The sequence below is a fragment of the Podarcis gaigeae genome (assembly GCF_964106915.1).
Source record: "Podarcis gaigeae genome assembly, chromosome: 13".
Lineage (NCBI taxonomy): Eukaryota > Metazoa > Chordata > Lepidosauria > Squamata > Lacertidae > Podarcis > Podarcis gaigeae.
Window position 1 is genome coordinate 15,404,655 of NC_139689.1, and position 23,811 is coordinate 15,428,465.

Here is a 23,811-nt window from a genome sequence, read left to right on the forward strand (position 1 = left end):
GAACTGCACAGAAGCCAACTGTGTGCAAATGGGCGAGGATAATTTTAATTGCTCTGATTATGCAAATATTTCCTATGTATATAAATACACAGAGCTGCCTGACGGCTGGTTTTGGTCGTGTCCAGGCTTCACGTTTAATTACATTCCTGCAGACATCAGCCATGGCACACCTTGCTGCTTAAGCCGTATGTCTATTATTTTACCAAAAAAGCATCATTTGTCCCGCTCTCGATATTGACGCTCTGTGCAATTGACTAATGATTATAACGATTTTGTTTTTCTCCCTAGCAGATCTGAATATTTCTCTCTAGCACCCAGCAGCTGCATGTGGAGGAGCGGAGACGCGAACCCGGTTCCCCAGATTACGAATCTACCGCTCTTAACCACTACACCACACTCTTACTAAGGTTAACAGTTTGGCAGTTAGGGAATCTCAGTATGCTAATTTGGGGAACTCACGCCTGTTTATTGCTGCTGTGGTGACATGAAGAATAATGGTGTCATTCATTGTCTTTGCAGAGACTAATTTTTGTGTGATTTTTGAGGTTCTTATTAGTCTCTGGAACTTAGTTTTATTCATTTCTTCAATCTGCCTGTCAACTAAACTATAGTTTCATGGTTGTAAAGGGGTGGAGGAAGAGAGATGGGAATGGGGAAGGGCCACAACTCAATGCTAGACAATAAAGGCGTACCTTGGATCCCAAAACCTTGCGACTCAGACATTTTCCTCCTGAATGCTGTAAACCTGGAAGTGAGTGTTTCAGTTTTCGAATGTTCTTTTGAACCCAAACTTCTGATGCAAATTCCCACCTTCCGATTGGCTGCAGGAAATTCCTGCAACCAATCCGAAGCTTTGACTTGGATTATGAACATTTTGGAAGTCAAATGGAGTTCCGGAAGGGATTCTGTTTGACTTCTGAGGTACAACAGTACTGAAGTAGATGGGGCAGTGTCTGACGGCAGTATTAGGCAGCCTCATAACTAGCTAATGAGGGAATTAGGATTACAATTTGAGCAAGGCTGTCATAGCCCTTTTCAGATTTTCCCTTGTTATTTCCTAGGACATGGGTTATATAATAAATGTGATGGAAAAGGGGAAAGCATGAAATGCTCTGTTGAACTTTGCTTCGTTTTCTGTGTTTTCTGCACAGACCAAACACCAAGAGCCACAGCGAACCATGGCTGCCAAGGGGCCCTGTCCTTTATGGCTGCTCTTGGTTTTGCTGTCCTGGATGGTGCTGGGGACTGAAGCCGCCTGGGATTTCCAATCCTTCAAACACGAGCATGTCGATTACCCGAGGACTGAAGTCAAAGATTACTGCAACTATATAATCAACAAAAGAGGCCTGGTTCCCCATGCCGTACGCAATTTCATTCATGTCTCAGACCAAGCTCTTAAAAACATCTGCACTTTTCATGGCCACCTATACACTGGTCCCATGTCGAGCTCATCTCCAGTTCCAGTCACCATATGTATAAAAGATAAATGGAGCTACGACACTTGGAGAATAACTAAGCAAATTTCCCTTACATGTGACAACGGATACCCAATGCGATTAAGATAATGAATGCCAAGGTGGCACAAGCAGACTTCTTCTCAGGCAACAGACCTCCACCACCATCCTCTCCGACACTCAGCAGCCCCCTACATTTCTCCCCTCCTGCACTGCATCCCTCTCAAGAAACCTCTCAATGTAGTCCCCCAATCTTCCAGGGCAGGTCTGGGCTAAGGCAAGAGGATTGCAAGAAGGAGGAGTTGAAGAAGTCCTTTTACATAAGCAAATGTCTGTTTTACCTGCTCACAAGTCACCATTGGATTGCCACCAGGATTCCTTCCTTCCTGAGGGTGAAAAGGCCACTCTGATCACTTTGGGCCTCCACTTTGTACCACTGCTCATCTCCAACCTTGCTTTTCATCATATAAAAGTATGATCTCATTGCTTTTCTCATGATTATTGCTGCTGTGGGATCAAGCAGTTATTGGTAATATCCCTGGTTGCCTGTTAAAACCTGGCCTCTTTTCTCACTCTTCCACCTTGTGACTCAGATAAGCAGACATGGAATATATATTTCTTATATACAGCTTTGTTCTTTCCCCCTTTTTTCCTCTGTATCACTCTATTTCTTTATAACTGAAATTATGTCAATAAAAGAGGAACATTAAAAATCCATGAAACCGTCTGTGACTTTCTGGCCCTGTTACGGCTAAAATCTGGGTGCGAGGCTGCTCTGCCACCCAGCTCATCGGACTAAGTCCGTGGGTCCCTGCGGAGGAAAATGAGCTCAGCCGGAGACAGGAGCAAACTGCAGAAGATCCAAGTTTATTGCGCAACAGGTTCAAGGCGAGATTGAACAGCGAGAAAGGGGTGACATGAGTTTTTGAAACTCCCTCCATGTCCCAGAATACAGTGCAAAACATGTCATGAATACATTAAAGAGAGATTTGGTTACATGGATTACATCATGAATATATTAGAGGGAGGTTGGGTTACACAGATTAACATATGGAGGAGGGAGGGGGGAATATGCAGAGTCGGAGAGGTTGGGTTACACAGATTAACATATGGAGGAGGGAGGGGGGAATATGCAGAGTCGGAGATATGCACAGATAAACACTTCCTGAGAAGACAATGGTCCCAAATATGCGTAGTATCCCACCTGACATTGTCTGGAGGAAAGGCTGATCAGAGCAATTTGAAAGGATTAGGGTCTTGACACCTTGCTTGAGGGATTATGCTGGACAGGGGAGGTGCGATGGAGTCCTAGAGTAATTGAGCAAACTGGCACGCTGATTTTCTATGAATTTTATAGATTTTAGTCCCTTTTGACATTGACAATTGGAAATAAATTGATATATTGTAGCGAAGAAGAAGGTGAAGAAGACATGCCCCCCCCTTTTCCGTAACAGTCCCCCATTCGGAGATAGATTTGCATTAAAGTTCTGTAAGAACTTGCAAATCTTTTCTCTGCACCCTAAATCTCGGTGAAGGTAGGGGTGCCGTGTGAGTGGGAATAGGCCCTAATGGAAAAGGAGGTGGGTTGAGCAGGGCAACAAAGGATGGAGCAACACGGATCAATACAATGTATGTTTATGTTATATAGATATGCACTAAATAATAACTTTGTATCTATCGTACTAGATGTGTGGGTTTGTGCAAACCTGAAGGGGACTTGCAAATCATGCCTCTTAAGGCCATTTGCAAGTATAGTAGTGCAGATAGCTGGATATAGGATATCGCATAAAAGGACACCTGTTGTATTTTGTTCAATAGTGGTCTATGCTTTACATTTAGCAGGAAGGTCCACTACTGACTGGAAAAAAAAATGCAGTTTGCTTTGTCCCTCGCCATTTTTGTGTTCTCAGGTGTCAAGGTAGCTTTTCTGTGTTCTCACAGTAGTGGCAATCCCTGGTGAATCCACTTAGGGCTTTCATATTAACCATGTTGCCTGGCACTCACCACAGCTGCCACAGGTTTGGACACATCCTGAGGGAAATGTCCTTGCCTTGGCTTCCTATGGGGGTTTTATTATTGGTCTTGCAGTCATGGGAAGTTGCTCACTTGCACTTTAAGGACCAAAAGCTAATTGCATCCTGGATACACATGCCCAATTCACACTGGGTCCAATTTGAATTTATCTTGCCCCATGGTTCTTAACTCTTCAAACCAATCTGTTAAAAGAAAACCATTCTTAAAAGGGGCACTTGTCCAAATAAGTCAATTTAACTCTATAAGGGATCATTCCTGCTAAATCAAGGCATATACACCTTCCTGAAGCTTCTCCTTGGTGAAGCGAGTTTTAACACATTTTAAAATGGGTAGGGAAGGTTGGCAGTGTGCCAGGTGGGACAGCGAAATGTGGTTATCTAAACATTGAACTACACAATAGCCTGATCCATTAGAAAGCATAAAATGTATGAAAATCCTCCATTGGGGTATAAGGAATAAGGCAGTATACATTAAACATAAGACAATTACACACACACACACAAAAAAAAAAATTCCTCCCTTTGTGGAAATAACACTGTCAAACACATTTCAACATTCCTACATAATAACACATAATACACAACAAACTAATTAAATATCAGTTGAATATAAAAGTCAAAAAATGTCCTTGCAATTCAACTCCTCCCCTCTTTGTCAGCCCCACTTCCCCTTTGAAAGAAATTGCTGTGGCCACTTTGAAAACTTTGGTGTCTGTTGTTGTTGCAGGTAATAAGTCTCGTGGTAGCGAAGCTTTTCATTGGATCTGTAGTAACACACTTGTAGAAGTGATATCCTGTAAGGACAGGGTGGACTTAAAAGACACAGTTAAAATAATAATAAAACACACACACAAACACACACACACAATGACCTATGAGGAACCAAAATAAATAAATGCTAAGACACAGAATTTTAAGAAATCTGAAGTAACAATGAAAATAAAAGAGTGTTTCTTGATGTGACAACATCGGCTAGAGTGTTAATAGCAAAATACTGGAAAATGACTTAATGGCAATGTAACTTTGTGCAAGTACCTAGAACTAGCCAAAATGACAGAATTAATAAGAAATGCTCAGGCAAAAGGTAAATGTCAGAGCCACCCGTGGTCCCAGCTCACAAGAGACCAAAGTCCAGTCCAAGTTATATACAAAAGGTTTTATTGAAGAACGTTGTTGGGATTACATCCAAGCTCCGTGGCTCAGGATCTGTTACTCTTAGATCGTAGAAGTCCCCTCTGAATCAGTACCGCCTCTGCACCAGTTTAAGAGGCTTGTGCTGGTCCACCTCTTCCTCTCCTTCCTTTTCCGCAGGGTCTTCCTGCCTCCCTGTGTTCCCTCCCTCCGGGATTCTCCGGAGGCTGAATCCTCTGACGGCTGCTCCCCCCTCCTTCGCGCTTTGGGACCAGGCTCCTCCCCAGGACTCTCCTCATTTCCGCGCGCCTCCACATTTGAACTTGGCGCACGTACGTTGCTTCTGACCTTCCTTTTGACAGTTACGCTACTCTCGGTACTACACTCCGCCCCTTCTGGCAGGACGTCTTGCTCTGAACTCCTTCCCCCCTCTGCTTCCTGTCCTGCTCTTTCTGACACACTGGTAACCCCACCTCCTTCACTCCGTTCCGACGGAGGAACCGGCCCCGGTCTCCCACTCCCACTGGGGGTTCCCCCTTCGCTCCTCTGTCCCTGACTGTTTCCCCCTCTATCTCCCCTTGTCCTAACCAGGGGGGCTCCCTTTTGTGAATCCTCCGAATCGCTTGACGGACTCAGCGACAACCTAGGGTCGTTGTCGTCCTCCTCCTCATCGCCCTGGGATCCTTCCCCCTCGCTCTCTGTCCCTGAAACCCTGACATCCATCCCCCCCTCGAAGCCCCCCCTTCCCCCCTCCCGCCTTTCGGGTGTAGGTTGTGGGAGCTGCAGCTCTCCGGAGGTAGATGCAGGATACAGTTCTTGTACTTCCATGTCCTCTGCTTGCAGTTCGGTGTATGAGTGTTCGAATTCAGGTTCTTCACCCAAAGTGTTCCCTCCTTCCTCTTCCATTCGCACTTCGTCTGGTGCTGCCGGCCAAGGTCCCGTCAGCCATCTCCTGCGCCAATCTTCCTCTGGTTGCTCGTCCCACCAATAAGAAGGTTCTGTGTCCACCCCTGAGCACGATCCCCTGGGCGGGCTTGATTCTGGCATTCTCTCCTTGGCGGAAGAAAACCCCCGGAAAGTACTGTCTGAAAGTGTGGACGTAAAGAGCCAGTCATCAAAGTACTCGGCTGGCATGGGTCTATGCGGGAAAAGGGCATGGAACCCATCTTTTAGAAGAGGTTCGTCTAAAGCGTAGTCCGGCACCCAACTGTTGGCACTGGCTGGAGTACCCTCTCTGGCTAGAAAGTATTCTACCCCCTCTTCCCCCCATCTCGAGTCCAGGATTTCTGTGACCTCGTTGAGAGGTTCGGCCCTAGGTGCTCTCTCCCTCTCCGGTGACTTAGTGTGTGGGTACGGTACTGTGTCAGACTCCTGAAACCTGTGCGGTGCCTTGTAGGGAGTGAGCACCGACCTATGAAAGACCGGGTGCACTCTGGAACCTTCAGGGAGGGCCAGTCGAAAGGCTACAGGGTTGATTCTAGCCTCCACCTGGTACGGCCCTAACTGCCTGTGCCCCAGTTTCTTCTTGGCCAACGACTTGGCCGGCATAGCTTGGGCCGCTAACCACACCCAGTCCCCCACCTGGATGTCCTCCCCCACTCTCCTGTTTTTGTCTGCCTGCACCTTATATGCTTGTTTGGCTAGCTCCAAATGTCTCCGCAGCTCTTCGTGCACCTCCTGCAGCTCCGCTGCAAACTGGTCGGCCTCTTGCGGCACCCCCTCTCCCGGTGCTACGAACCCCGGGAAGGTTCTGGGATGACGACCGTTGTTCGCGAAGAACGGCGTCACCCCCGTGGACGCGTGCTTCGTGTTGTTATAGGCAAACTCTGCCATCGGCAGGTAGTCCACCCAAGCTGCGGGTCGCTGATTTGCGTAACATCTCAGGTACAGCTGCATGATCGCGTTGACCCTCTCAGCTTGGCTGTTGGTCTGTGGATGTCTCGCCGACGTTAGGTTGATCTTGATGTTCAGGATACCTAGAAGCTTCTGCCAAAAATTGGAAACAAACTGGCGCCCCCTGTCGGACAGGATGGAATGCGGCAGCCCATGCACCCTGAACACGTGGTCGATGAAGAGTTTGGCAGTCTGTTCCGCTGTCGCCACCTTGGCGCATGGAATGAAGTGCGCCATCTTCGTGAACATGTCCACTACCACCAGTACCGCCGTCTTCCCTCTGGAGCTGGGCAGGTCAGTAACGAAGTCCAGGGCTACCCTCTCCCATGGTTGCTGTGGTGTTTCCAGTGGTTCCAGTAGCCCCACTGGTTCTGGTGTACTGGCTTGGACCTTTGACAAGTGTCACACCTGGCGACGTAATCCGCTACCTCTCCACGCATCCGGGGCCACCAAAAGTCTCTTGCCACCAGTTCCATTGTCTTCTCCTTGCCGAAATGGCCCGCACTGGGGGCGTCGTGCAACTGCTGCAGAACCTTTGCACGGAGCTCGTCGCTCGGTACGTAGAGGGCACCTTTGCGAGTTAACAGCCCGTCGCGTAGTTGGAACTCTCCGTCTCTCTGCAAACCTCTGCGCAACTCCTCCATCTTGGATTGTGCGAACTGATCTACTTGCAACGCTCGTCGCACCGCGTCCAGGTCTACTGTGATGGCAGCGCACGCCCACGCCTGCGGTGCGAAAATGTGCTTGGCTGCTACTGGCGCCGCTTCATCGAGATATTGCGGCTTCCTGGAGAGCGCATCGGCTATAACGTTGGAATCTCCCGGGATGTACTCCATCCGGAAGTCGAAGTCCGCGAAGAATTCCGCCCAGCGCATGTGTCTTTGGAGCTTCGCCGTGCGCCAATACTCTAGGTTTTTGTGATCCGTGCGGACCTGTACTGTGTGCTTGGCTCCTATGAGGAAGTGTCGCCACGCTTTGAAAGCTGCGTGAATGGCTAACAGCTCCCTGTCCCATATGGTGTAGTTTTGCTCCGCCTTGCTGAGCTTTCGGGAGTAAAAGGCACCTGGTCTCCAGTTCCCTTGCGAATCTTCTTGCAGGAGTACGGCTCCAACCGCTCTGTCTGACGCGTCGGTTTCTACTCACATGGGCCTGCCTGGATTCACGTGCAGCAGCTGCTCCTCGGAGGCGAAAAGGCTTTTAAGCTTCTGAAAAGAGCGCTCCGCCTGTTCCGTCCAAACGAACTTCTTCTTGGAACTTAGAGTGTCCGTGATCGCTGCCGTCTCCTTTGCAAAACCTCTGATGAATTTGCGGTAGAAATTGGCGAAGCCGACGAATCTCTGGAGTTCCTTCCGATTACGTGGGCTCTTCCAGTCCAACACCGCGCGGATCTTGACGCTGTCCATGGCCAGTCCTTTATCGGACAGCTTGTAACCTAGGAAATCCACCTCCGTCACATCAAACTGGCACTTCTCTAACTTGGCGTAGAGCCTGTTCTCCCGTAGTCTCTGCAGGACTTCCTTTACATCCCTCTCATGGGCCTCTTCTGTTTCCGAAAAGATCAGGATGTCGTCGAGAAAACACACACATTTCTTGTAGAGGAGTCCCGCTAGCACGTGATGCATAAAGGCTTGGAAGACGTGAGATCCATTTTGGAGACCAAACGGCATAACTCTGTATTCATACGTGCCCAGAGGCGTGAACATGGCCGTCTTCCACTCATCGCCCTCCCGGATGCGTATGAGGTTATACGCTCCACGCAGATCCAATTTGGTGAAGATCTTCCCCTTCCGCACGGTCGCTAGGAGATCATCAATCTTGGGCATGGGAAAGGCCTTGGGTTTGGTCATACTGTTTATGGTCCTATAGTCCACAATGAGTCTTTTTTGGGGCGTGTCCTTCTTCTTCACAAAGAACACAGGACTGCCCCCCACTGCTTTAGATTCCCGGATGAATCCACGCTTCAAATTGTGCTCTATGAACTCTCTGAGTTCTTGCATCTCGTCCTCAGACATGGAATACAGTTTAGCAGTCGGCAGCTGCGCCCCCAGCAACAGGTCGATGGCACAATCATAAGGTCTGTGGGGCGGCAACTGGTCAGCCTCCTTCTCGCAGAAAACCTCCAGGAACCCTTCGTACTTGCTTGGTACTGCCTGCACCATGCCAAGTCGCAGGTGCTGCTCAGCCCCCTCCTCCTGGCAGGACTGGATGCAATTTTGAGCACAGTACGATGAGCAAAAGGCGATCTGACGTTGGTACCACGCTACAGCAGGACTGTGTCTCTCCAGCCAACTCATGCCTAATACTATAGGCGTGTCAGACAGGTGGGTGACATTGAAGCTAATGACTTCTCGGTGATCTCCAATTCGCATCACCATGGGAGGTGTCTGTTGCACAACTTGCCCCCCTAGCAATTTCCTGCCATCCACTGTGACTATGTTCAGAGGCGTTGTGGCGGGCAGAAGCACTATGCAATGCTGCTTGACGAATTGCAGCCCCACGAAATCGGCGTTGCTCCCAGAATCGATCATGATGGGCACTTCTAGGGTGGTCCCATTCGGCAACTGAAGCGTTGCTGTGAGCTGCACCGCTGGCTTGGGTGGTAAAGGGTCTGTGGGTTGCAAAGACGCTGGGGACTGTTCTATAGATCCGCCTGACTGAGCCCCAGCATTTCTGCTTCCAGCCAGGCATTGTCGTTTCCCTGAGGCTCCTCTTCTCGGATCACTTCTGCTGCTACTGTTGCTAAAGCTGCAGTGTGCTTCTGGAGCCTCTGGGGGCACTCTTTCGCCATGTGCAGTGCACTGTCACAGATGTAACACTTCCTGGTCCCTCTAGGAGGCTTCGCCTTCACTGCACCGGAAGCCAGGACTCTGGCTGTTGCTTGAGCCTTAGCACCACCAATTTCCATCGGCTCCTCCCCTTGCCTCACCATCGGCGAGGGATGTGCCTGGCTGAAATCCCTGGGGATGAAAGGAGGCGTCCTTGCTGGTGCACGCACCTGACGTTCTTCCCCATTGTGCCAAGGACGTCCCTCGTGTCGTATCCCAATCGCAAGAGCCCTCTGCACCACCTCCTCCAGGGTTTGAGGTCTGTCTCCCCTGGCAAGTTCATCTTTTATGGGACCGCTGAGACCCTCCCAGAACAAATCCCTCACAGGTGTGCAGTCTTTTCCCCAGCGTAACGCAGTCAGTAACGCAAAAAATCTGGAATGGTACTGACGCACAGTGGCTTTGCCTTGCCGCAGCCCAAATATCTCCCTGCGCGCAATATCCAAATCCACGGTTGACTGGAAGCAAGCATCCATTGCCTTAATGAATTCATCAGAATCACGGCGGGCAGGGCCATCTTCGCGCCACAAATTGCGCAACCACGCTCTGGCCTCCCCATGCAAATGAGAAATAATAAATCCCACTTTCTCCTCCTCATCTTTAAAGTCATGACGAAGCAAGTGCAGTGCATACAAGACGTCTGCTCTGAAACTGGGGTAGTGCTTCAGGTTCCCATCGAAGTGGGTGACTAGACTGCCCCCCCCGCCTTCCAAGTCCAATTCCCTCTGATCTGGACCCTGGGAACCCTTCCCTGCTTGCACGTTCCCACCTTATTTGCAGGTCTTGGCAGCGCTTCTCCATTTCGTCATTCTTCTTCTGAGACGCAAGGACTGCAGCGGTGAGTTCGGAAACTGTATTTCGCAGCGCTATCAGCTGATCCTCCGCACTCATGGCTGTCACCGTTTGTGAGCTTTGCAAAAAAAATTTTTGCGTTCTTGGAGAGGGGACTTACTGTCAGAGCCACCCGTGGTCCCAGCTCACAAGAGACCAAAGTCCAGTCCAAGTTATATACAAAAGGTTTTATTGAAGAACGTTGTTGGGATTACATCCAAGCTCTGTGGCTCAGGATCTGTTACTCTTAGATCGTAGAAGTCCCCTCTGAATCAGTACCGCCTCTGCACCAGTTTAAGAGGCTTGTGCTGGTCCACCTCTTCCTCTCCTTCCTTTTCCGCAGGGTCTTCCTGCCTCCCTGTGTTCCCTCCCTCCGGGATTCTCCGGAGGCTGAATCCTCTGACGGCTGCTCCCCCCCCCTTCGCGCTTTGGGACCAGGCTCCTCCCCAGGACTCTCCTCATTTCCGCGCGCCTCCACATTTGAACTTGGCACGCGTACGTTGCTTCTGACCTTCCTTTTGACAGTTACGCTACTCTCGGTACTACACTCCGCCCCTTCCGGCAGGACGTCTTGCTCCGAACTCCTTCCCCCCTCTGCTTCCTGTCCTGCTCTTTCTGACACACTGGTAACCCCACCTCCTTTACTCTGTTCCGACGGAGGAACCGGCCCCGGTCTCCCACTCCCACTGGGGGTTCCCCCTTCGCTCCTCTGTCCCTGACTGTTTCCCCCTCTATCTCCCCTTGTCCTAACCAGGGGGGCTCCCTTTTGTGAATCCTCCGAATCGCTTGACGGACTCAGCGACAACCTAGGGTCGTTGTCGTCCTCCTCCTCATCGCCCTGGGATCCTTCCCCCTCGCTCTCTGTCCCTGAAACCCTGACAGTAAACAAATACCATTCCACAAACAATGTTTGGTTATGCTTCAATTAATTTCATAGACATCATGGAAAAACGGATTAAATAAATGGAAACAGATTATTTATAACTTTAAAAGTGTCAAAGACACAAAGGGATGGAAGTCACTATTACAGCAGGGATTTCACAGAACAGAAAGAAAGTTATTGTGGGAGGAAAAAGGGACAAACACTTTGTTATCGGGGTTCACATATCCTGTTAAAGGGAAAATTATTTCATGTGAGAAGCCTGTCAGGAAATGCTGTTCCTAAAATGCACACAAACAAAGTCTGTGACTTAAATCCCATTGAGGGGTGGAATGCTTTGATATTTACCTGTGAAAAGAATTTGGCATGTTAAGATTTCAAACTTGAGACACATTAAGGGTGATTTCTCTCAATGGCTCCAAGTTTTACATAAACCTCCTCTCCCCCCCCCCTACAGTTTCCCCTCCTTCCCCTCTCTCTCTCTCTCTCTCTCTCTCTCTCTCTCTCCTTTTCCTATTTTTTTTTAGCTGATCTAGTCTCTGTGCATGTGTGGAGTTCATGTCTCAGCAAATCTTTTATACTATTGAAATGTTGCATCTTTTGGCAAAATTAGAATTTGAATAAGGGAAGGGTAAGGAGTAGATTTTAAAAGAGGGTTAGATTTTTTTAAAAAAGAGAAACTCAGCAATTGAAGTATTCACCAACAAAAGCTAGCAATTTCAGCCCAAGCAAAGCGACTGCTTCCTTTATGTACAGGAAAGGGCTAATATCCCTCTGGCCATTCGCGGAACAATGCCACGCCCTTATATATGGGGGAAAATGGCCAGAGAGTCAGAATTCATAAGATTTTTTAACATTCTCAGTCATTTCAGCCTTACCATTTGCAGACAAAATTTTCCTGCTCTTTATTTACAGGATGGTTAAGGCTACTCAATTATATGTCAAGGCCCATTCTACTTGATTATATGAATTTGTATGTGCTTAAACTTTGTGTAGACTTTTAAGTCTTATTTTTTGTAAATAATAGACAAAATGATAAGCACTGTAATCACTCAAATGCCTGATATCACCAGTTCTGCTTCAAAACATCACGGATTTTACCTCTCACCTTTTTTAAAAAAATAAAAAAACAAAGAGTAAAGTTGGGCTGAATTTCAACTGATCACATGCTTGCAGGCACATGGCCCTCCACACAGCCACAAATTGGGAGAGCTAAAAGGGACATTGGGTCATCTAGTCCAACCCTAAATACAGTGTTCATAGCAAGATTTCAAAGCAAGATTTGCACTACCAAAAGGACATATACATTTAAGTACAGATTTTCAACTGGGAAAGGAAACATCTATGCTCCTATCATGTACTAAGAAAGAGGAAAAGAAAAGTAGCCAACTTTACACAGAACCATTTTAGCAGATCTTGAGATAGTTTGAGTGAGTTTGCTTCCTTCCAGTTCCTAGAGAAATTATCTTTAAAGGAAGATTGAAGTGAACATTTTTCCTAAGAGGGAGAGGATCTCTTATAAAGCATAGTTAAAACAGCCATAGATTTGATTTAAAAGGAATACAAAAGTGACAGTTTTTCCTGAATTTGCAGAGGAATAGTAAGCCTAATCTATGCCCCCCCCCCCTTGTAGTTTCCTTTAAAGGAAGCTTACTTGGGAGTAAATTTACCTGGCACAGAAGTAAGAAGGAGAAGGAAAAAACCTGAAAGAGGCAGAATGAAACAAGGGGGCATTTTCTAAGAAAAGAGGCCAGGAAGTCTTATAGAGACTGGTATCAGGACTGGACTCTATAGATAGACTATCAAAGCTGTTGTCTACCAAAGCTTCTACCTTTTATGTGCTTCATGAAATAAATACACTGCATTTTAGCTTGAGAGAGCAGTTGTGCTCAACTACGCTTTTGCAGCAGAAACATCTAGTTCACATTAGAAACATTCACATTCCAAAATAGACTGTAGACTCACAATCTGAAAAGTTGCGGCAAAGCAAGAGGTGGGGTAAACATTTGCACCCTTCATTCTCATTTGGTCTTATTTAAGACTGATAAGGTCCAGCATGGCTTCCTTAGATTTAAAATTTTGAAGCAAGCTTGCAGTTTAAATTATGCGGGCTTAAGAAAGGCAGTCTGTCAGAGACAGAAGGAACAGACAACACACATAACAGACAACATGTAAACACACATATTCTCATATATGTATTAACACACAACACACATAACAGACAACATGTAAACATATATACTCTCATCCTTTAGTTGGTTATTGCAAGGAGTTGGGCTGCTTCCTTTAGCTTTATTAAGTGAAATTAGTAGGAAGGTCCCACATGGTTTTAAGAGCCTCCTTGCCTCTTCAAACACCACCAGTTAACCAAACTGGCAGGGCTCACAATGCTTAGTTGACTGGGTTTTTCCTCCATCAAATATTTCTTTAAGTGGTTCAAGCGCTCTTCATTAAACGAACCCCGTCGGCCAATGCAATTCGGGCTTGGCGGAGGCGGTGCTGGCGGGCCAGATTTCAGAACAGAGGTTCTCTAATTTTGCTTTGATAATAATTTGTGGCCAGGAATCGTCTTCCAATACGTGATGACAAATTGGAGAGGAGAGTCAGGGTCCTTCTGGGACTGAGATGGCTTTCTAGAAGCCTTCTTCCCAGAGTGAGCCCGCTCGCGTTTGGAAGCCTGGGTACCCATTTTATGTTTTACGCGTGTCTAGACAGAAAGAGGGAAGAGAAAGGGCGGTAAGGATTGGTATATCTAGGAGATTGATATACTTAATACGGGATTTATAGTAAAGAGGGGTCTTTAGTCGCTTGGCAACTTCCTTAGAGGGTTTTTAAAGAGCTCTAGCTATCCGGTATTTCCTTCCTATTTTCTTACTCAATAACCTGGGGTCCTTTTCCACTCTGCCGATCCCGCCCAATTCCTCATGGGCTATCCCTCCTGGCAACCTCCTACCTATCGTCAATCTCAGGAAAAGGGGCCCTACTGAACGCCCGCGCCGTGCGGTGCCAGATCGGGTGATCCCTGGATAGAGGTTCAAACCGAAAATCCCCCTTGCTTTTGGAAGCGGGCTCACGCACGATACACGTGTTACGTGGCACCGACCAGTGCGGCTGGGATTGGATAGAAAGCCAGACCCCTTCCTGCCCCCTCAGTGAGGACGCTCGGGAAGTTCGGAAGAAGAACTCCAACCCCTTGCTTTCAACTGGGACGTCCGTTGCGGAGAGTCGGCTGTTTTTCAAGTCGGGTCTCTCCGTCTTACTTTTGGACTCTCAGTTGGTGCGGCTGACTGGAGGGTTTGAGAGGAGAAAGAGATAGAGCTCAGAACCCCCCTTTTGGGTCGAGCAGCGGTCCACGATCTCTCTCACTAACCGGACCAAGAGAAAGGCGAGAAGGAGCGATAGAGAGGAGGGCAGAGAATTCAGTTGCCAGGAGATTTCCACCCCTTTCCCACCAGTGCACTGGGTTTTTCCTTTTTCTTATACTCACGCGTCTTCTATGATGATCCCAGGATGAATAAGCCGGCTGGATCCCTCTTTGCTCCCCGGCTGAACTCCTGGGGCTTTCGATTACCGCCCGGAAGATGGCCGGGGGTCCAAAGGATCTTCCCAGGCAAAATGGCCTGGTGCCGGCTGAAGATTTCGGGGGCCCCGGTCAGCAACGCGGGAGAACCGCATGCCCCACGTTCGGGCGCCAACTGTTACGGCTAAAATCTGGGTGCGAGGCTGCTCTGCCACCCAGCTCATCAGACTAAGTCCGTGGGTCCCTGCGGAGGAAAATGAGCTCAGCCGGAGACAGGAGCAAACTGCAGAAGATCCAAGTTTATTGCGCAACAGGTTCAAGGCGAGATTGAACAGCGAGAAAGGGGTGACATGAGTTTTTGAAACTCCCTCCATGTCCCAGAATACAGTGCAAAACATGTCATGAATACATTAAAGAGAGGTTTGGTTACATGGATTACATCATGAATATATTAGAGGGAGGTTGGGTTACACAGATTAACATATGGAGGAGGGAGGGGGAATATGCAGAGTCGGAGAGGTTGGGTTACACAGATTAACATATGGAGGAGGGAGGGGGGAATATGCAGAGTCGGAGATATGCACAGATAAACACTTCCTGAGAAGACAATGGTCCCAAATATGCGTAGTCTGCCACCTGACATTGTCTGGAGGAAAGGCTGATCAGAGCAATTTGAAAGGATTAGGGTCTTGACACCTTGCTTGAGGGATTATGCTGGACAGGGGAGGTGCGATGGAGTCCTAGAGTAATTGAGCAAACTGGCACGCTGATTTTCTATGAATTTTATAGATTTTAGTCCCTTTTGACATTGACAATTGGAAATAAATTGATATATTGTAGCGAAGAAGAAGGTGAAGAAGACATGCCCGCCCCCTTTCCGTAACAGGTCCACTTCCATTTTTTCCCCTCGTAGCACTACTAGTTCTGTGCTTTTCTCACTCACCAAAATGATGTTTCCAAATTCCTTCCAAGTACAAGAATTTTAGATTTCAAGTTGTATTGGCTAACGGTACTAAAAAAATAGCAACCCAGATTTCAGCACCAGCAGAAGTATCAGGTCCTTCTGCTCCCTACTTGATGAACGGTGTCTCCCTGGAAGACAAAACACTAACTTTTTAAAGAGATGTCTGTTCAGATTTTGAAAGCTGTACTATGTGGATTATAGACATGGCCTCGTCTCTTGATGTTTTGACCCTGTGGTTCAGCTCCAAAGCCCAATGTGGATCTGTATGAACATTTCATCCCCATTAAAGTAGGGAGGTACACCTGGCATCCTCTCTACCTTGCCCCAGACCTTTTCCCCTGGGTCCCAATCCTACCATTAGGGACTATGCAAGGGGTGTGTGTGTGTGTGTGTGTGTGTGTGTTTTAAACACTCCTACTAGGAAATGTCCAGGGCAACCCTGAGATAGGAATGATGTCACGGGGATGCCACAAGACCGGCCAATGGAAATCTAGACTTTGCTCCTGTGTGAACAAGCCTTACTAAACTACAGAAGGAAGGCAGGGATTGGGCCTAGTGTGGCTTCATTTGATGGTAAGTTGGTGGCTAGGCTCCCTGCAAATGTTGAATGAGGAGGATGTGCCATCCAGTGTAAGCTGGAGATAATGTTGGGACATTCAAGTGGGGTTCAGAAGTGTTCACAGCTAGCATATCTGAATCACAAGAGATAGAGCCAGGAAAACAGAAAGGTATTAATTCACAAGTGGGAAACATGGCCGCTGCAAGATGGGCTTTGCGGAAATGGCTTATACCAGGGTGGACCTTGATGCCTGGTAACTCCCTTCCAGCCTGTGGCCAATGGGAAGAAGATGAGATATGGACCAAAAGGCAGCCTACCAGTTACCAGAATGCTTTCCCTATGCCAGAATCAACCTCTTTAATGATTGGCATCAATAAAAAATAAAATAAATGTGGCTATGTTTTACCCACTATGGGTAACAAATAGTAAATACATTAATGTAGCAGACTGTAACAACATTTCCTTTAATAGCATGTCGGCAACAATCTATGATTGAAAATATTACTGGCTGCCAGCTATAAACTAGGTTTTTCTGTGGTCTTACCTAAGTTGTACAGGTTACCTCATTTTTAATTATGTATGGGCTGTAGCTAAATGAAAACATTAATTCTGAATTATGATTGCTGAATCATAAATGTAGAGAAGAAAACTTGATATAAAGAAACTGTGGTCTCCCCTACTCCCACACTGTCTTTTGCACCAAATGAAGTGTTAACTCAAGTTCAAACCTTAATGACCTTGCAGCTGGTTCTGCTCCGCAGTTTGTGATCTCATCACTTCCAGCACATTAATCCAAATTAAGCTCTAATTAACAGGATAACATGTGCTTCTTAATGGCGGCGTTGGAGGGTTTTTGGCAGGAGAAGTGTATTTGCACAATCTGTGAATGAAAATATTGCTTGGTTCCCCTGCAGAACACGAGGTTTTCTGCTGTCTCACTTAAGTTATACAAGTGGCCTTATTTTTAATTAAGTATGGGCTAAACAAAAGCATTAATTCTGAAAATTAAAGACTGTAACCTAAGACATTTTGGCATCCAATGTGGATGTAGCAATATAAATGTTGGTGTCTGTTCAGGTCTTCAAGCTTGTTTCGTGAGTCATGTGAGTGTTCTGGGAAACCACTGACAGGAATTAGCTGCCAGTACAAAATGCAAATAAAGTGGTACCTCGGGTTAAGTACTTAATTCATTTCAGAGGTCCGTTCTTAACCTGAAACTGTTCTTAACCTGAAGCACCACTTTAGCTAATGGGGCCTCCTGCTGCCGCCGCGCCACCGGAACACAATTTCTGTTCTCATCCTTAAGCTAAGTTCTTAACCTGAAGCACTATTTCTGGGTTAGCAGAGTCTGTAACCTGACGTGTATGTAACCTGAAGCATATGTAACCCAAGGTATCACTGTAGATTTCCTTCAGGTAAATATGGCTGCTGTTTTTTTATTGGTACACATCCATGTTTTGGTACTCAGTGCATTGATTGGTAAATCCAAGCACGAGTATTTCCAGATATAGAAGGAGCCTTTTCCTAAAATGGAATCCAGCTCTTTTGACTGCTGCACCCTAGGTTGACATGCGATTGCATGATTTACATCAAAGAGAGTAATGATTTTAGGCAGGCAAGCAAACCTGATAAGAATGAATGAGTCTGGCAGTTATATGACATGTTTATTCACAATTAACATCCAGAGAACAGCTCCAAGCCTGCCACTCTTAGCTACGAGTTGGTCATTTTGAGTCCCCGCCCCTTTCACAGCATGAAGGGCGCCAAAGTCCAGTCCATCCTCTCTTGTATTTCTGTTGCATTTTAACCCTTTCAGTTCTTTTTGGTTTGGGGAGAAGGTGGGTGAACTCCCCCCACACACACACAAACCATGAAACAAAAAGAGCCCTCTATATGCTGCCTCCTTCCTGGTTGCATAGCAACCTCCTCAATGTCATCTATATCCTCCTCTTCTGCTGCCTGCGAGCTTTCCGAGTGTGCTGCTCTATCTCAGTCTGGGAACTCTTGGTGAAGGGGTGCTGAACTAACCCACTCCTGCTCTGTCTGTGGCTGCACTCCCTCATCTCCAGAGTCAGAGTCTTCCCAGGCGTTCGATTCAGCCACATCCCTGACAAGTAGGGAGAAGAAGGACCTGAGACTTCTGTAGGTGCTGAAATTTGGGGGTTTTAGTATAGTAGCCAATACAACTTGAAATCTAAAATTCTGGTTCCCAAACTGTTTGGGAACAGCAATTTCCTGTGAATTGCCCACTGTCGATCCATATTAAATCTCTTAAATGTAATAGCCTTGATAAGAGATAGCCATAAAGGTGTTTTCCTTTCCAGCAGATTTTTACATTTCTCTCAAGCAGTTTCTTCCTAAGAATATGGTTCATAAAACTTTTATAAATTTACACCTTCCCATACTAAAGACATGCCTTCCTGCCCAATTTTAAGTCTAGCATGTCTGCATTAACCATATACATATAAATTTTGCCATAATATTATCAATTACACCTTTTGTCATTCTTTACAATACATACTGTATATATATGTCCATATGTTCTTTACAATACATACTGTATATATATGTCTATATCTCTCTATCTACTTTCCTTACTTATACTGTTGTACTGTATTTCTACCATTGTGACTTCCTTCCACCTGTGCTCAGCTTCTAATTTTTTCCATTCCTTTAATATCGTGTTAAAGAAGTTAAATACATATTCTCTATTAGTCACTTTTCAACCTAATGGCTGCTCTCATTTTGGCCAATTCTAGAAATTCACAAAGCTTATTATGCCACTCTGCTACTGAGGGGACAGCATCCCCTTTCCAATTCCTAGCTATCACTACTCTGGCTGCAGCTGTGGCCCATAAGAACACTTTTTTCTGACCACCGGGATGTCTCTTGAAACTATACCTAATAGAAATGCTTCAGGCTTTTTGTCAAAAGATGTTTTAAACAACTTTTTTTTAATTCCTCATGAATATTACTCCAGAATTTTTTAATTTTCCCACATCACCACCATACTTGATACATCATTCCCTCTACCTTATGACATCTCCAGCAGATATTTGATTTTAATTTGTATATTTTGGCTAGTCTGACAGGGGTCATATACCACCTATACATCATCTTCATCAGGTATCTTGGGTTCTAATAAATCTTGATATTTTGTCCACACTTTATACAATGAGTTCCTAATTATATGATTTAAAAACCCTTTGTGTACCCTTTGTGTATCTTAACTTTCTTATGGTGGTACCTTGGTTTTCAAACTTAATCAGTTCCGGAAGTCCATTCTTAAACCAAAGTATTTTTAAACCAAGGCGTACTTTCCCATAGCAGTGGGGGACTCAATTTACAAATGGAACACACTCAACAGGAAGCGAAACATGTTCTGCTTCCAAGGCAAAGTTCACAAACCAAAACACCTACTTCCGGGTTTGCAGCGTTCTTAATCCAAGTTGTTCATAAACTAAGCTGTTCATAAACCAAAATACCACTGTATGTACGGGGTATGCATGCCATCCATACCGATTATTCCATCCCTCTATAACTAGTATGTCTGTATTGTCTAATGGTATCCAATCTCTAATCCAACATAGGCATGCTGCCTCGTAGTATAATATTAGGTCCGGGAGAGCAAAGCCTGTCAAGAGGTCCTACACACAAGTAGGAGTCTGGCAGAGACACATGCCTCACTGGCATGTTCTTTCCCTCCTGGTAGGTCATTTGGGAGATTAAAAATCTTGCACCTCCAAGAAGTCTCCACCCAACTGTTGGATCAGACCCTTCTGTGGTGTAAACATATCCTTGATGATGTCTAGCATCTCTAGTCTTGCTTCATGTCGCCTTTGGAAAACGCTGCAGATCTTCCTGGCCTTTGGACTTTGTCCAAACTTCCCACAGGAAAAACTTTCCACTGCTTCAAACTCAGCGCCGCCACCTGGTGGTTGCATTGATGGTTGGGATGCCTTGGCAGTAAAGCCCCCTTGCTCCTCCTGTGCTGGAGATTCCTCCCCCGGAACAGGAAACATCACCCTTGCGCATTTCCTCTCCAAATGCCTCCCACTGCATGGGGAGCTTTTTGTGTCAGGAAAACAGCTCTGCGTCTTCACACCCAAGACGCCTCCAGAGCTTAGCATGGCCGTCTGGGATACTGCATCAGCTTCCCCCGCCATCCTGAAGTGTCCAAGTGTGACGCAGCTTTAATTCCTGCCGAACACACACACACACACACACTGCCTGTTGGCATCAGACACAGCCTGTGTGTCAAACTGCTTTTTGCAGCTTGGGGAACGTAAACAACCTCTCCCCCATTTCCCTTTCTTTTCAGGCTGATTGCCTTGTCTGCTTTTAGGCAGCATTGAGGAATTTCCTCCCTCTGTAACTAAGAAATCAGTAGCTCCATTCTTGGCAAAGTCTTGCCGCATCAAGCACCTCTTCTTTTCTCGAAAAGCAGCTTTTCCATTCCCTCTACGTTACTCAGGGACTGGGACTTTTACTCCTTCCTGCTCTCCTTTTTATCTGTTAACAATGCATATTTAATATGTGGCTAATTCCCCTGCCCTATCAACTTGGTTAGGTCTTTTTTCCATATACTGAAGCATTGCATTTTTCCTATGATAGGGATCATCTGGAAGAGGAATAACAATTTTAGAAGAATATTCATTTTTATGGCCGAAATTCTTCCCCATGGGGTCAATTTTAATCTAGACCAAATTTCCATATTTACAAAAAAAAATCTTTCCAAATGTTGTTGTAATTATCTTTGAATAAATTAAAATTATTCATTGTTACATAAATTCCTAAATATTTCTTTACTATTTGTAAGCCCTTTTTTTCTTGTAATTACTTTTTCTCCTGATGCCGTATATTTTTAAGCATTAATTTGGTTTTAGATTTATTAAGTTTAAAACCGGAGACTTTTTAAAGATACTTTATTCTGGATCTTCCATTCGTCTTATTCATTCACCTACCTGGCAAAAATCTGGCCTGATCTTCATTGATGATATGCTTCAGTACCACTTTTAATCTATTGGCCATTATTTCTACGTATATTTTGTAATCATTGTTGAGCAATGGTCTTTAGCTAGCATTTCTTCATTCTTCATTTTTCATTCATGTATATTTCCTTTTTAATTTGTTCCACTTTTCCGTCTCTGTTTCTTTTTTGTAGGGAATTTTGCGGTATCTAATAACCTCTTATAAAGGCCTTAATTGCATCCCATGTTACACTAATATCTGTTTCCTGAGCCATATTTATTTCAAAGAACTCTTTTAAGAGGTCTTGACCTTTATTCAATATCTTTTCATTGTTTAGTAACTTTTCATTCATTCTCCATCTCTCATTTATTTTCCTGTTAATAGTTAATTCTAACATAATTGAGTTTTGATATGATATTGATTTAGCTTGTATTTCTACTTTTCTAATTTTCAAAGATAGATTATTTAAAATCCAAATCCTATAAATTCTTCCTGCTGATTGCTTGGACTGAATAATACATATATTGTTTCTCACTCGGGTATTTATAGCTCCATGCATCTTTTAAGTTTAAAATCTCTGCCATCTGAAAAAATCATTGATTTTTCCCCTCTTTCTGTTCTGTGTAATTCTGTTGAGGTGACACCATTATAATCCCCCATGTAATCCATTCTTTTAACCAATACAAACAGGCTACATTTGCAGGTCTGGCAGGGAAATGCCTCCTCTTTTCTATTAATATGCACTCTCGATGGCATATTACAGCTCCATTCTTCTCTTTTGTTGCTATTTTGCTCCTAGAGTTGTGCTTAATTCTCTTTCCCCACTTCCTGCCCCACCCACTTGGTGACACACTTGAGTGCCCCCAAGGGGTTTCTTATTGCATGGACAGGCGGAGTCCCCAGATCCCGAGCGGTTCCTCCCCCCCCCCCCGTCATGTGGAATAACGACTCAAGACAACATGCTATGGGATTAAATTGGCCACAACTTTATTAAATTTCAAATGTGGGTAGGACTTGGCTCAGGCATTGGGCGTTCTCCCTCTCCAGTCCCCAGCCAGGGACCCAGGGAGATTCAGGGTTATCCAGTGGGGGGGATGGGCCAACTCTGGAGAACATATGTTCAAGCAGAGATAGCTGCCCCCGTTATGCCGCCACCGCAGGGGAGAGCAATGACGACCTTTCAGCGTACGGTAAAAGCCTCCCTTCAGAAACCCCTTTAACGGGGAACCCTGCTATCGCCACCGCAAAGAGGAAGATGGACTAAAGGATTCCGCCCAAGGCCTGATACCGCCAAAGTTGTGACGTTTTGCTACGGGAAAGGCGAAACCTGCCAATGCAGGGAAATTCCTTTCCGGCCCTTTAACAGCGACCTTAACGTAGCAGTGCCCGCATACCTGTGAAGAAAAGTTAACCTGCAAAACCTGTGAAGAAAAGTTAACCTGCAAAACCTGTGAAGAAAAGTTAACCTGCAAATTAAGACATTAACTGAGGGTGGGTAGGGTGGGAGAAGCTCTGGAGCCAAGTGAGGATTCCCAGGTAAGATCCTCCCTCTATTGTGTGGGCAGGTAATCCCTCCCCTACCTGGCCTGGTCTCCTTGGCAACGCTTCCCCCAGGTGGGATTGGACAACTGACTGAGGTAGGCGGGGACCTCCAGGTATCCCACCTGAGGGAAGGCAAAGCCAAGTCTATGCTGATGGAGCCGCTCAGATCCAGGGGTTGCGCGCATCCACACAAAGGGCACCCCCCGTTTTATGTGAGGAGCGGTCATTATCAAGCTGATGACTATGTACTATTTATTATTACTGTTTTCTTTCCTTTCTTTAAAATTTTTGCACCCCTAAGAACTCTTTTCATTTGTTGCTATTTTGCTCCTAGAGTTGTGCTTAATTCTCTTTCCCCACTTCCTGCCCCACCCGCTTGGTGACACACTTGAGTGCCCCAATCCCAAAATATGGGATTTTGCAGATAACTGGGAATGAATGAATGAATGAATGGAGAAAGAGTTTGTTGGGGGTATGCCAGTGCTTGAAGTAATAAAAACCAAGGTATCGGTATCCGTGGGTTTTTCCTGTGTTTGTTTTATTTATTGTGAGCCTCAAAGAGTCCCAATTCTGTGAGGAAGGTGGAATGTAAGTAGGTATACATACAAACAAACCCAAAACAAACACACTAAAAATATGTTTGTGGGAGAGGAGGTTATAGGCTTATTTTTTTCTTGTTTTTAGTATGTATTTCATAGTTTTCTTTTGTATTTTTGTGCAGTGACCTGCCCTGGGATCTTTGGATGAAGTGTGGTATATGAATTTAATGAATTAATCAACCAATTAATAATTGTTAATAAAAATAGCAATGCTGGCAAAACAGAAAACTGATGACTCATGGAAGTTAAGCTTACTCTCCCCAAAAGATTTTAAAAGATGTACTGGGACCTATTAGGTCCCCCTTTCTCCCCCTTTCAATGGGACCAAGGAAAATGGACTTTTGCAGAAAGGAATCTCCCACTCATGTTTGCCCCTCTCCTGACTGTGAGACTTTGTATACTTAAGCCAGAGTTTTCTGAACAAACAAGAATAAAACACACCATCTTGTTTATGCAGGGAAAATGTTTATTTTAGCAAAGTCAGAAAGGCCAGTAAACTCACACATTGAGGAAAAACAAAAAAAATTGAGGAAAATAAGCCACAACATACAAAATACAAAAGCTATGTAAAAACTAGTTAACATGAATGTTGCAAAGGGGATTTAAGGA